This window comes from Xenopus laevis, chromosome 9_10L (genome assembly GCF_017654675.1).
Source record: "Xenopus laevis strain J_2021 chromosome 9_10L, Xenopus_laevis_v10.1, whole genome shotgun sequence".
Classification (NCBI taxonomy): Eukaryota; Metazoa; Chordata; class Amphibia; order Anura; family Pipidae; genus Xenopus; species Xenopus laevis.
This window is the reverse complement of record NC_054387.1, coordinates 90,761,582-90,775,639: the sequence shown is the minus strand read 5'-3', so window position 1 is coordinate 90,775,639 and position 14,058 is coordinate 90,761,582. Positions and strand designations below refer to the sequence as shown.

The 14,058-nt window shown below is 35.9% G+C and overlaps 1 protein-coding gene across 6 annotated transcripts in view; it reads right to left on the bottom strand.

Annotated features, from left to right (window-relative positions):
* Window positions 1–14,058, bottom strand: part of LOC108701460 (partitioning defective 3 homolog B) — a 653,761-nt gene that overhangs the window by 325,860 nt on the left and 313,843 nt on the right. The window lies entirely within an intron of this gene.

The following is a 14,058-nucleotide window of genomic DNA, read 5'->3' as shown; positions in this document are numbered from 1 at the left end:
AAGTCTAGAAAAATTATTTGGGTGTCACATTGTGGTATACCCCATTACTGGCATATATCAGATATTAAAAAATTATAAATACATTTACATTATATATGTACATGCACATAAAGATAACATAACACAATTTGGCTCATACACATTTGTCCCCCAATTTGGCAAACACCAGGAGAAAAAAATGTTGAGCATATACAGTATATGTATTCATTACTATTTTTCTACACTGCTTTAAGCTCTGTGATTGCATATTTTTGCATTCTACATATTGTTGATAACTGCTGTTGTTTTTTGTTATTGATGTGCATCCAAGGGTAGATAAATAGATAGAAAGACAGAGCTATTATGCCATATGTACACAAATATATTAGTTATCTATGGCCGTGGGCAAGTCACCATCTCAGCTTATACCAAAAACTGACTAAACTTGGTCCATATTTCATAATACTGAATAAAAGGCCAAACCACTTGAGTGAGTATTCATGGAAGAAATTTTGGGGGAGATGCTAAATGAGCTTGTGCTGTATATATATCATCTAATTGACTGAGTGGGTGAATAATTATGTTTAGTAGTAGACCATAGTTTGGGGCAACATCCTGCTAGAGGTTGTCCAAAAACTGCCAGTGCTTAACAGTCAAATATTATTTTAACAGCCTTAAGCTGACCATACGTGCCCAGATCTGGTTGGGCATTTTGCGACATTTTAACTATTTTGCCAATCACTTGGACATGTGTGTCTGCTTGGGATTTGGTGTCAACAGGCCAACCCGTCATGTCACAGATCTGTTGGTGGGTACATGGTGCATTGGTAGATGACGAACAACAGCTCCTTCTCAAGTCATCTCAAGCACAATAAAATGAGTATATGAGAAGTTATTGTATGTTTGACCAAAGTGGATACCATGGTCCTGTATGGCCACCTCAAGCAGAAAAACGCTTTGGTATTTAAAAACTTTTGACCATTGTTCCAACTTCAGTGCTTTATTTAAAAAAAAGCACCTGGGTGACTTGTTCCAAGTAATTAATAAGTAATTAATTTAGTCATACATGCACAGATTTGAAAATGTCATCTTTCCATGTACCACGTGAAGAAGGCTCCTGCTTCAATAAAAAGGTGGCTGTATCTTGTATGCTCTCTGTCTGTTTGGCCCAAGGGCTGACCATTCTGACAGCACACCCAGTCACCCTGTATCTAGCCAAGTTTTATAGCCCATTGTCATTGCCACTTTGTCCCTTCCCTTCATATTTAAGGAAAATGAAAGTTCTGTGCACAAAATAGATGATATAAAATTAATATTTTATCTAACCTCTTGCATTCCACAAGCCATAAAATTTATAGAGCTGACATGAAAGTGCCAGTGTGCCAGTACAATAAAGGCTATGGTTCCAGGTAACATGCAAATCTACACAGGATTATTCATCACTAAAGCATCATTTTACCTATAAATGTGGTTTCAAAACACAGAACCCCTTTCTATTAACTAACAAATCCTGACAGCCGGCTATAGAATTTGGCTGACTGGTGGATGCTGGGAGATGTAGTTCTTAAGCTACAAAAATGATCTGATGTGAAGAGAATTATGTTTCACATTAAAGATGCCTGTGATTAAATTGCTTTGCACTGTATCTTTAAGGTTATACAATTTGCATTTCATTGAAATGACATTCATTTATCTGACAAACATAAAAACCACGATGTGACACTAAGTGTGAGAAGCTTTATTGTTTCATGCTTAATTACACTGCGATTTTCACATTCTCAGAATATTTTTAAAGCTCTTATGATTCAAGTGCTACCTATACAAAGGAGACAATACAGATAATAGACTCAGCACGACTGATAGGAAGTTTCATGAGCCTGGAATGCTAGAGAATACACAGTGTAGAAGGTGCACTGGATACAAAGAGCTTTGAAATTTTTATCTAATAAGGAGATGACTAGAAATCTCCATCCTTGAATGACATTATCTGGTTCTGGGTGCTGATAGGAGGATAATAAAGAGATTAGGAGGATGCCAGCAATTAAAGGTTTTGTCGGGGAGAGTGTCCAAGCCTACACAAAACATTGGTTTCCTCATACAGCACAAAGTCTCTGTTTTTCTGCAAATGCATATAAAAAGGCAGGGGGGAGTATTTCCTGTGACTATTTAAAAAGAAATTAGTTTGGGATGCTTTAAAAAATGTATCTAAGCAGCTGAAAGCTGTTTCTATTTTCCAACAGTTCAAGTTTCAGAGTTCCCTGTTTTTGCTTCAGTTTTATAAATGGTCATCTTAAACAAAAGAAAATGAAATAAGTTTATATTAGCCAAAGTAAGATTTAGGGGCTGATTTATCAACGTACGAATTTGAACTTTTACAGTGATTCCATTTTCTTTGCGCCACAACTCATGAATTTGAAATAGGGTTTAAAATAGGAATGTTTGATATTTAATAAGCACAAAAAATTCAGAAAATGTTAGTATCTAAAAGCGTGTGAGTTTCTGTAGAAGCCAATGGTAGTTGTCCTAGGCGATTTTTTTCAATTAGTTTTTTCACTTTTGTAGACTTATTGAAAATGACGAGTAGAATACGAATTGGATGCATGAGTTCTTTTACACTGTTTTATCATCGTTTTTTTGGATTCACGTTTTTTTTATGAATAAGCAAACATTTGAGTCTAAAATTCACAAATTCACATATCAGAAGTGGGGCTGAACTTTAGTGGCCTTCTTCTGCCTCTTCGTGCCTCACTTTATATATTTTGTGACATCACAGCAGGGCAGGCTTTGGTATATAAAGGTATATAAAGAGGGGAATGTGTTAGGGTTGCGGGTGGAGGAGCAGTGGGTTAGGGTCGGGTGCAGGTCGAGTTTTGCTCGACCTGCACATTACTTATCCACAACTCTCACCATTTGTGTCTGCCAAAGTTAGTGTTTTCGCTCCTTAAAGGGAAGCCTTGTCAGATGGGCCAGGATGTTTTGACTGCTGCAGCCTTCAATGAAAGATAATTCTGTCTACCATAGTCCTAAGTCCCATAATAAAAATTTCAATTTAAAAGCACAACCTTCAGCAATTGTAAATATTAAACCATCCTTTAGTTATTCCATTGCCCAGTTAAATGTCCTGCATAAAGGAAACTACCTTTCAAAGTCAAGAAACGTCATCAGAAGAAATGATATTGAGCCTTGTGTTGGTATGAGAAATGGAACTAGATCTGTCATAGAAGAAGTGTAAGAGACTTCATGGAAAAGCAACCCTTCCTTACAAAACACTAGGCATTTTGCTCAAACCTGAAAACGCATTGATGCACCTTAGTAACTTTGTTGGCCATGGTTTCCCTTTGTTTTCATAGAAAACAGACCACAGATTGTTGCTTCTCAACTGAAGTAACGAAAATGTTTTGTGTGCCATAACCAGAACAACTGCTTGAGACCTCGGTTTTGTCGGAAAAGGAATTATTCAATAATTTGGATCTCCATACCTTGAGTCTACTTAAAAACAATTTACATATTAAATAAACTCAATAGGATTGCTGTGCCTCCAATAAGGATGAATTATATCTTAGTTGGGATCAAGTACAAGATACTGTTTTATTATTACTGAGAAAAGGAAACACATTTTATAAAATTTTAGCTATTTGATGATAATGGAGTCTATGGGAGATGGATAACGTAACACCATATAAATCTATAACTTTTCCAGAACTGCATTGCTGCCCATCATTTAGAAAGTATACACATTGACAATTATTATACAATAAAATAATAATAAGCCAAATATAAAATGTTGCCCCACTCATTGATGAGGAAATTGTTTTTAGGAGCTGCCCTCCTCAAGGGTTTTAAACAACCATATTATTATTTTTTTTCATTTCAGGGGCAAAAAAGTATTTGGACAAATTAAGAAACTGAAAATAAAATGTTCATTTCTAATACTTGGTTGAAAACCTTTTGCTGGCAATGAAGTCTTGAACTCATGGACATCACCAGATTCTGGGTTTCCTCCTTTTTAATGCTCTGCCAGGCCTTTACTGCAGCGGCTTTCAGTTGCTGTCTGTTTGTGGGCCTTTCTGTCCGAAGTTTAGTCTTCAACAAGTGAAATATGCATGCTCAATTGAGTTCAGATCAGGTGACTGACTTGGCCATTCAAGAATATTCCACTTCTTTGCTTTAATAAACTCCTGGGTTGCTTTGGCTGTATGTTTTGGGCCATTATGAAATGCCTCCCAATCAATTTGACTGCATTTAGCTGAATTTGAGCAGACAGTATGTCTCTGAACACCTCACAATTCATTCGGCTGCTTCGGTCCTGTGTCACATAATGGATAAACACTAGTGTCCCAGTGCCACTGGCAGCCATTCACGCCCAAGCCATCACACTGCCTCCGCCAGGTTTTACAGATGATGTGGTATGCTTTGGATCACGAGCTGCCCTCTCCATACCTTTTTCTTGCCATCATTTTGGTAGAGGTTGATCTCTGTTTCATCTGTCCAAAGAATGTTTTTCAAGAACTGTGCTGGCTTTTTTAGATTTCTATTTTTTTTTCTATTGCCTTTCTATTCTTGAGGCTTATGAGTGGCTTACACCTTGTAATGCACCCTCTGTATTTACTTTCATGCAGTCTTCTCTTTATGGTAGACTTGGATTTTGACCACCTCCTCCTGGAGAGTGTTGTTTACTTGTTTGGCTGTTGTGAAGGGGTTTCTCTTCACCATGGAAATGATTCTGTGATTATCCACCACTGTTGTCTTCCATGGACATCCAGGTCTTTTTGCATTGCTGAGTTCACCAGTGCTTGCTTTCTTTCTCAGGATGTACCAAACTGTAGATTTTGCCACTCATAACATTGTAGCAATTTCTGGATGGGATTTTTTCTGTTTTTGCAGCTTAAGGATGGCTTGTTTCACCTGCATGGAGAGCTCCTTTGACCGCATGGAGAGCTCTTCTTCCACATACAAGCACCCCACCCCCTCAAATCAATTTCAGGGCTTCTATCTGCTTAATTGATAATGACATAACGAAGGAATTGCCCACACCTGCCCATGAAATAGCCTTTGAGTCAATTGTCCAATTACTTTTGAGCCCCTGAATTGAAGTGATTGTGCTAAAAAAAAGTATATATATATATATATATATATATATATATACATACACAAATTCATATATATCTATCAATGAATCAGAATATTTTCTCTTTAAATGTAGAAATATAATTGTTACAAAAAGCATCGTAAAAGCATTATATTTTTATGGCTTCACAAAACAAGCGCTGCATAATTAAGTTGCTAGTGCCAGCAATTTTTGACATTTGATAGCAAAATAGTACATTCTAGGAAATTAAAGGGAAGAAAAATAATTAGATATGAGTTTTATTGCATGAAATAAAACAAACTAGACTGAAAAATGTAATTAAGAGTGATTGGATCTTTCACAGATAGAAAGCTAATTACTTTAATAAGTTTTATTCATTTTTGCCCACTTGTGTTGAACAGTCAGGCCCTATTAAGGGTGATAGCAACTGCCACATTGATGGTAATGTGAGGTCTGGGTTAAAACACACAGAACCTAAAGAAAATCAAGTGATATGGGAAGAACAAATCAGGCAACATTTTTTTACATGAATTCTTTTAATATGATTTACCAGCAACTTGACCAAGTACTATTCGGAAGACCAAGTAGGGAAAAATAATGATTTAATCACATAATATCTTTGGGGGGAATACAACATTTCAACCAAATCTTTAAAGTTATGAGCTCCTTCCTGTATTTCTTTCTCTTCCCTGGTCTATAAAAATCTCTGTGTGTACAGCTATGTTTGTGTGTTTCTCTAGTAAAGTATATGATGATATTGCCTGGGTGCAGTCCACAGAATAAGTATCCAGCAGAGCAAATTAATCCGCACGACTTCAGTCATTTTTTGTGGAGACTGACGTTTCGGCCTGCACTCAAGCCTTTCTCAAAGTGAAAAAACCCAGCAAACCATGCCAAATTAAACACACAGTGGTGGGAGGGAAATGTGAGACACAGGTGATGACATCAGCAAGCAGCATTACCATAAAAATGAGAGTAGTACATACCTTATTAACTGACCAGTTATGCTAACCTTCTGGTATATACAAGAAAATAGCCGAGACTCAATGGTAGAACCTAGATCAGTTATGTGATGGTGATAGTGAGAGGAGAAAGTAGGAAGTAAAAATATGAACCAGTATGTGAGGATGCAACTCAAATTTATATATTATATTGGTGCGTCAGTTTGAGTTTCATATAATATGCAACAACAATATATGGTAAATTACTTCATGAAAAAAGAAAAAAACTTTTGGTAATTGAAGAGTTAACGTGCTCCTCCTTTTTACTTGATTTTAACATCTTTTTTTCATTTTCTCTATTCATACCAACCAGTACATACTGTAAACTCCCCCAAAATGATCAAAAATTGTCTATAACTATATTGTTAAAGAGACTCCTAGTTGGGTCTCAGTGAGCCTTAGAAGGGCACAGGCCCTCTATATTTACAAAACGATCACTGTTATATGGGCTTTATCTTAAAATGTTAATTTGAATTGAAAAGATTATATTCACAGGTCCCTCGAGCAATTTATAGCAAAATCGTCATCAGGACATGATTGTACAAGACCTATAATAAGGCCATAATTGACACCCTTTGTGGCATCGCAATATGGGAGTTGTGACATAATTTTTCACCATATGTCCCTAAAGTTCCAAAGGCACTCCTGGTAGTTGGAGTCCTCCCCTTACCAACCTTATGGACCTCCTCCCATAGAGAAGGTGGGTGCCTAAAGCTGCTATGGGAGATAGGAGGTGCATCCTCCTCCAAGTCTGTTAGACTGCTATCCTTACATACTGGTTCGAATGTTTACTTCCTACTTTCTCCTCTCACTATCACCATCACATAATTAATTTATGTTCTACCACTGAGTCTCGACTATTTTTCTGTTCTTTACTTTTCTTTTTCTTTTACTTGATATGCTACTTTGTTTCCACTTTATCTGTTGGGTCCTGCGCCTCTTAATAATGAAGATAAAGCAATAGTTAACACAAATCAAATTGCTTAAAAAACTAGATTTATCAAAAGAAAGATTTATTAATAGCTTGTTTAACATCTTGTATATACCAGAAGATTAGCATAGCTAATAGGCCCTGGGTCAGTTAATGACGTATGGTTCAAAAATTTCCCAACTAGATGCAAAGCCGCAACAAGTTGCAAAATAAATGGAAAAGTCAGTCTTTTCGTTTAATCTGCTCCTGCCGATCCTACTTCAGTCCTCCCAACTGTAGAATACTTCACAATGTATAGAAAAATAGATCAGCGCCTCTGGCATCGGAGACAAATAAACATCAGGAAAAAAGAGAGAGAAAGAAAAAAATATATATAGTGTAGTATTTTTGTAAACTTATATTTCAACACCACGTGTTATTTTCGCGAAATGTTTCTATTGTGTTACTTCCCTTTAAACTCAGGTGTTTCACATGCTTCTGTATCCTGCTTAAACCACTCCTCCTGTGCCCTTTAAGTTTTTCCAGTGTGAATCCTTCCACCGATAACCTGTAGCAATGCCTACTTACAAGACCCTGATTGTTAGTTTGCCCGTAATGGCTTCCCCTTCTCCATTGCCTCTGAGGAAGCTGATTGGACCAGCGAAACGCATCAGGCAGTGGGGACGGAACGGCAGTCTGCAGGGGAACAGCCACGAGGGAGAAGGGGAAGCCGGCTCTTCAACTCCCATAACGGAAAACAACTGGGCAACCTGCGCAAAACAGCCTTTTTACTTTGGATATGTGTATAAAGGACATTGAAAATGTGAGTGAACCTTTTTAAAATAAATTTTATATGTTTTAGTAAAGCAATATTACACGATACAAGTCTTTTTTATATATATGGGAGTGGACAAGAAGTAACGGAGGAGGAACGGAGCGTGGACACCATTACGGGCAAACTAACAATCAGGGTCTTGTAAGTAGGCATTGCTACAGGTTATCGGTGGAAGGATTCACACTGGGAAAACTTAAAGGGCACAGGAGGAGTGGTTTAAGCAGGATACAGAAGCACGTGAAACACCTGAGTTTAAAGGGAAGTAACACAATAGAAACATTTCCCGAAAATAACACGTGGTATTGAAATATAAATTTACAAAAATACTACACTATATATATTTTTTTCTCTCTCTCTCTCTCTCTCTCTCTCTCTCTCTTTTTTCCTGATGTTTATTTGTCTCCGATGCCAGAGGCGCTGATCTATTTTTCTATACATAATGACGTATGATAATGTACTACTCACATTTTTTAATGATGTTTGTTGATGTCTTCACCTGTGTCTCACGTTTCCCTCCCACCACAAAATATATATATATATATATATATATATATATATATATATATATATATATATATATATATATATATATATATATATATAGTTGCCTATTAGGTTTACTGGGCCTTACTTTGAATGAATGTATGGATGGTACAGCACTGTGATGAGATCATCATGGTTGTGCATTATTCATTGTTCATAAACTTCAACATATAAACAGAATCCCATCCATCTGCAATGCATTATATGTAATGTATAATGTGTCTGCATTGGTTCTTTCAGCTTAATCTTATTTGACGCAACTACATTTAGTACCGGTATGTAAAATAAACATATTTCTATGAAGTACAGATGGTATAAGATACTCCATCTGACCAAAGAGGTCAAAGAAGGAAGTCAGGAAAATAGTTCCATTTCACAGAAGAACATGACAGAATCCTTAGCCTTCTGCATGCATATTGTGACATACACACACGTTGTATGTAGGTGAAGAACAAAACATTATGATGCATTGTGAGAAGCAGAAAGGATTAAACGTATAGGAAAGTTCAGAGACAGAGAACAGGTTAAGTCTAGAAAAATGATAAAAAAAAAATATTCCATATTAGTAGTAATAGAGCTCTAGGAAGAAATACTCAGAATTTTCAATAAAGCCTAATATGACCACATAATTGCAGGCCAGCTAAATCTGTAGGCCAGCACCTGTAGCCTACAAAGGGTTTAGACAGTCCTAGTTTCCCCTTCCATTTTAACCAGTCAATTACTTTGCTATCACAGTAGGATTCAACATGCTCAAGTAATCAACTTGAATTGTAAACGGTTAACGCACCAAAGGGATAGGTTAAAGTAAAAATTACTCCTCTGTATAAGCAGCTGCCCCTTATCTCAAAGCTTGACAAAGGTGGCATCTTGGGGAAGGCATGGGTTTGTTTAAACACAGATGATTATGTCCAACTGAGGGGGTAGAGAGGGAAGGTTTAAAGGGGTAGTTCACCTTTAAATGAACTTTTAGTATGAAGTATTTTTTAATGATTTTTCAGTTATTTAGATTTTTGTTCAGCAGCTCTGGCAGTTTGGTATTATAGTCACCAGGCAATGGGTTGAATGAGAGATTGGAAGATGAATGGGACAGAGTCTAAATAGGAAGATAAGAATTAAAGGAACAGTAACATAAAAAATTTAAATGTTTTAAAGGAATTGTTCAGTACAAAAATAAAAACTGGCTAAATAGATAGATCATGCAAAATAAAAATGTTTCTAATATAGTTAGTTTGACAAAAATGTAATGTATAAAGGCTGGAGTGATTTGATGTGTAACATAACACAACTTCCTGCTTTGCAGCTCTCTTGGTTTCCACTGATTGGTTACCAGGCAGTAACCAATCAGTGACTTGAGGGGGGCCATGTGGGTCATAACTGTTGCTTTTGAATCTGAGCTGAATGCTGAGGATCAATTACAAACTCACTGAACATAAATGTACCATGTGGCCCCCCTTCAAGTCGCTGACTAACTCAGAGTTATAGAGCTGAAAAGCAGGAAGTTGGATTCTGGCTGTTATGTTAGACACCCGCTCACTCCAGCCTTTATACATTACATTTTTGGCTAACTAACTATATTAGAAACATTTTTTTATTTTGCACAGCCTATCTATTTATTAACTTACCCAGTTTTTATTTTTACACTGAACTGTTCCTTTAAAGTAATACAAATATAATTCAGTGTTGCCCTGCACTGGTAAGACTGCTGTGATTGCTTCAGAAACACGACTTGTTTATATAAATAAGCAGCTGTGTAGCCATGGGTGCAGTTATTCCAATGAGAAAAGGCTCAGGTTACACAGCAGATAAGCTCTGTAGAACATGTTATCTGTTATCCACTATTTAACCTGTGCCATATAGCCTTTTTCAATTTCCGCCATTGCTACACAGCAGCTTGTTTATATTAACTATAGTAGTGTTTCTGAAGCAAATAGATACATTTTATCAGTGCAGGGCATCACTATATGATATTTTCATTACTTTCAAACACTTTACTTTTTTGGTGTTACTGTTCCTATTAGAAATAAAAATTGACCTTAAGAAAAATTTTTAATCTCACAGAGAAATCTTCTTTTGGCTTCCAGAGTTATTGACCCCCATTTGAAAGCTGGAAAGAGGCAGAAACGAAAGGCAAATAATTATAAAACTTTAGAAAATAAACATTGAAAAGTGGTTAGGAATTGGCCATTCTAAAACAAACTAAAAGGTAATGAAAAGGTGAACCACCCCTATGATGGAACAACAAATCTATTTTCCATTAGTGCTTTTAGTATAGCATGATTGTTTTTAAATTAATTTAAGTCCTTTTTATTGTACTTTATAACAAAATTGTATATTAAGTGTATACTGCAGCTCTAAGGCAACTGTATGTATTGTCCGAATAATTTCACTTTCAGAAGGGATGCTGGGAGGTGTAGTGCCACAATTGCTGAGGTGTTGCAAAAATATATCAACAGAGGTGCTTAATATAATATGTGTAATATAGATCTATTTTGGCATAAAATTTCCCTAGAAGTAAAAACTTGTACAGCATACTGAAAGTATTGCGTATAAGGAAAGAAAAAAGCTTGCTTCTGCACTAGAATTTATTTTGAAATAGCAAAATAAGATATACAGATGCAGCCACTTTGGTTTGTCTGTTTGACACAGAATAACTAAACACAGATATCCCATTTATCTCATTTAACACAGAAAACTGAGTCACAACATCCCATCTAATTAAAGCATTCACCATTGTTCACAATGGTGCTTTGGTATGCTAATGGAAAGGTTAAATGCATTAAATGAGTTAAGATGACTTTAGATAACGCAGTTTCTTCAATTAACCATGAGTCATGACGCATTTATCTCACAAATCCAAGTGGCTTCATCTGTATGAATGAACTGAAATACTGTTTGTTCTAATAATATTTTGTAAATGCCCTAAAATGCTAACAGAGTGCACACTTTCAGCATCCAGCCTCATGGCGAACATTTGTCTTCTCCATGTAACACTGAATACCAATTAATCCTAATTGTGCTTTTTCATATCTTTCATACATTTGGAATCTTCCCTACAGATGTTTAACATTGTAAGCAACTCAGCTTTAAAATACATTTTATATGTAATGTATTCCAGCCTTCACACTGCTCGACTTAATGGAAGTCAATATCTGTATATTATACTATCCACTCTGCAATTCCATTACAGACTCCACACCGCCGGTCATAAAAAGTATCATTCTGAGCACAGGCCCATAACAGTAATGATAAAAAAGGGCCATTTCTCTTCCCCAACTAGAATGAAACATTTAAATCACCATGGCTCTTTGCTCTAAGGAAAATTGGCAAATTAACGGGCTAAAAAAAAAGGGATAAAATATTCATGGTGAGTATAAAAAGAGAAGTAAATAACTGAAGACAAATTGTTGTGCAATGAAAATCCAAAATCTCCAGAACGAAGGTATAAAAGATAAAAAGTATTAATTACGGTCCCTGTTCGGAGGAGAGGCTATTCAGAAAAGGTGGTTTCTTGACATTCTTCAGTCATGCAGATATCGTTCAGGCATTCAAAAAGTAAATTAGCATTAACTAATCTCATCTAGTATATAATGAGATTAAGCAGAAATATGATGAAATTGATTTTAAATAGACAGTTTGGGATTTCTCAATGCTATACAGCTACTAGCCATCAGGAATCAAAATCCCTTCTATTCAGAGAACAGCATTTGTTATATTAACCAGCTATAAGTAGGAAGCTATTAACAGCATAAATAAACATAATATACTAGCCTAGCTGTTTGTTTTGGGTTTTAAGAAGATGCTTCATTAGCCAAAATTGCACTAGTTCTCTGTAGAGCACCCTGACCAGAAACAACTTGTTTCAGTGTATAAATATCAAGAGAGCTTAGGGAGATTTATTACATTTCTGGGATGGTGTCCATGAAAAATAAACACACATTACTGGATGGTTTCAAGGGTTTCTCTTACCACTGGTGAGAATTTTTTTCAGTTACCATTCCTCAATAATTACATAAAAAGAAAACTGAATGTTGTGTACTTAACTTCTTTCAATCAACATGGAAAATTCTTTAGTATATTAAAGGAACAGCAACACCAAAAACTTAAAGCGTTTTAAAGTAATTAACATATGATATACTATTAGCATGCACTGGTAAAAGCTGTGTGTTTGCTTAAGAAAGAATACTATAAAATAAAAAAAAGAATACTATAAAATGAAAAAAGGAGAAAAGCACAGGTTATATAGCAAATAACGGATAAGCCCTGTCCAATATGATGGTGTTTTATCGGTTATCTGCTATGTAACCTATGCCTTTTATTCTTTTTCCAGCTTGAATGGCTGCCTCCATTGCTACACAGCAGCTTGGCTATATAAACTATAGTAGTCTTTTTGAAGCAAACATGCCAGTTCTACCAGTACAGACCAACAATACATTATCGGAGGTACCATAAACAGAGGAGTCAGAGTTTAAGGATTTATGTACCGACTCAACAGCCCTGGGTGACTGTCGGATGGAAACACTGCATGCTGCGTCTTTATCCTTTGAAATATCTGATGGTGTATTTTTCCCCCCTCTTGAAACACACTGGAAGTCAGATGTGTTGGGTTAAGAACTCAGGATCTAAAGTTGCAAAGTATAGGCCCAAGGGAATGCAAAGTGGTAAACCTTTAAGGTCAGCACATTTAAGGGTCAAGATTCCAAGCAAAAATAGATGCTAAAGAATTAAACATCAAACTATAGAAAGGTTAAACCAGCGGGACAGCTCTCAGAAACATTATTGTAGGCCATCAGAATCTTTGCTTTGCTTAAAGGCAACAAACTATACAACAATAATGCAATATTTGGTCAATAGAGAGAGAAAATGTTGTGGATATAATTTCCTAATATCTAAACATAATTTAGGTAATATTCGGTAATATAGGACTTACAATATTTACAAGAAACTATACAAATAAAGAATAATAAAATAAATAAAAATACTGCAGCTACTGTACATTTTCCACTGAAATACTGTGGTTAGGCTCCAATCAGAAGGTGCATATACATTCTTAGGTACTATCGTTTCTTTTAAACCACTATCTTTCATGTAAAAAAATACAAAAAGTTAATATTGTGAACATATGTAATAATGTGTAATAATATACCTTTAACATAACAAAATTAATGGTAAACATATTGAGGTGTAACCATAAGCCTAAAATCACAATGGTCACTTTTCATTGCGGCATGTTTTAGCCAGCTGAAAAGGACTGTGATGGCCTCCTGCACTTGAATCCGGCACTCCAGGCAACACAAGGGTGAGCATTTTCAGAAAGAAAATCACTCAAATCTGTATCTATCTTTATCTGTGGCAGTTTGCTCAGGTGCATGGTCTTTATGTGCTTTCTCCAGTTAATCAGAAAATGATACTGTGGATTTGTTTTTCACATGCTGCATTTAGTCAGTAGTTTTTAAATTGAAGTATATGTGTCTGCACCTGAAGAACAAAATATTAAATATATATATATAGTCAAGCCAATTAGCCAGCGGTCTCAACATATTATAACCCCAGTCCAAGGGTCTCCAAATGCGTCTACGAGACCTGGTGGTAATAAATGCAGTAGCAAAAATAAAGGTAAAGTAAAAAATTATTTATTAGGACATAGTAGCCTAATGCATTTCATGCCAAGTGGGCACTTACTCATAGGCCTATGAGTAAGTGC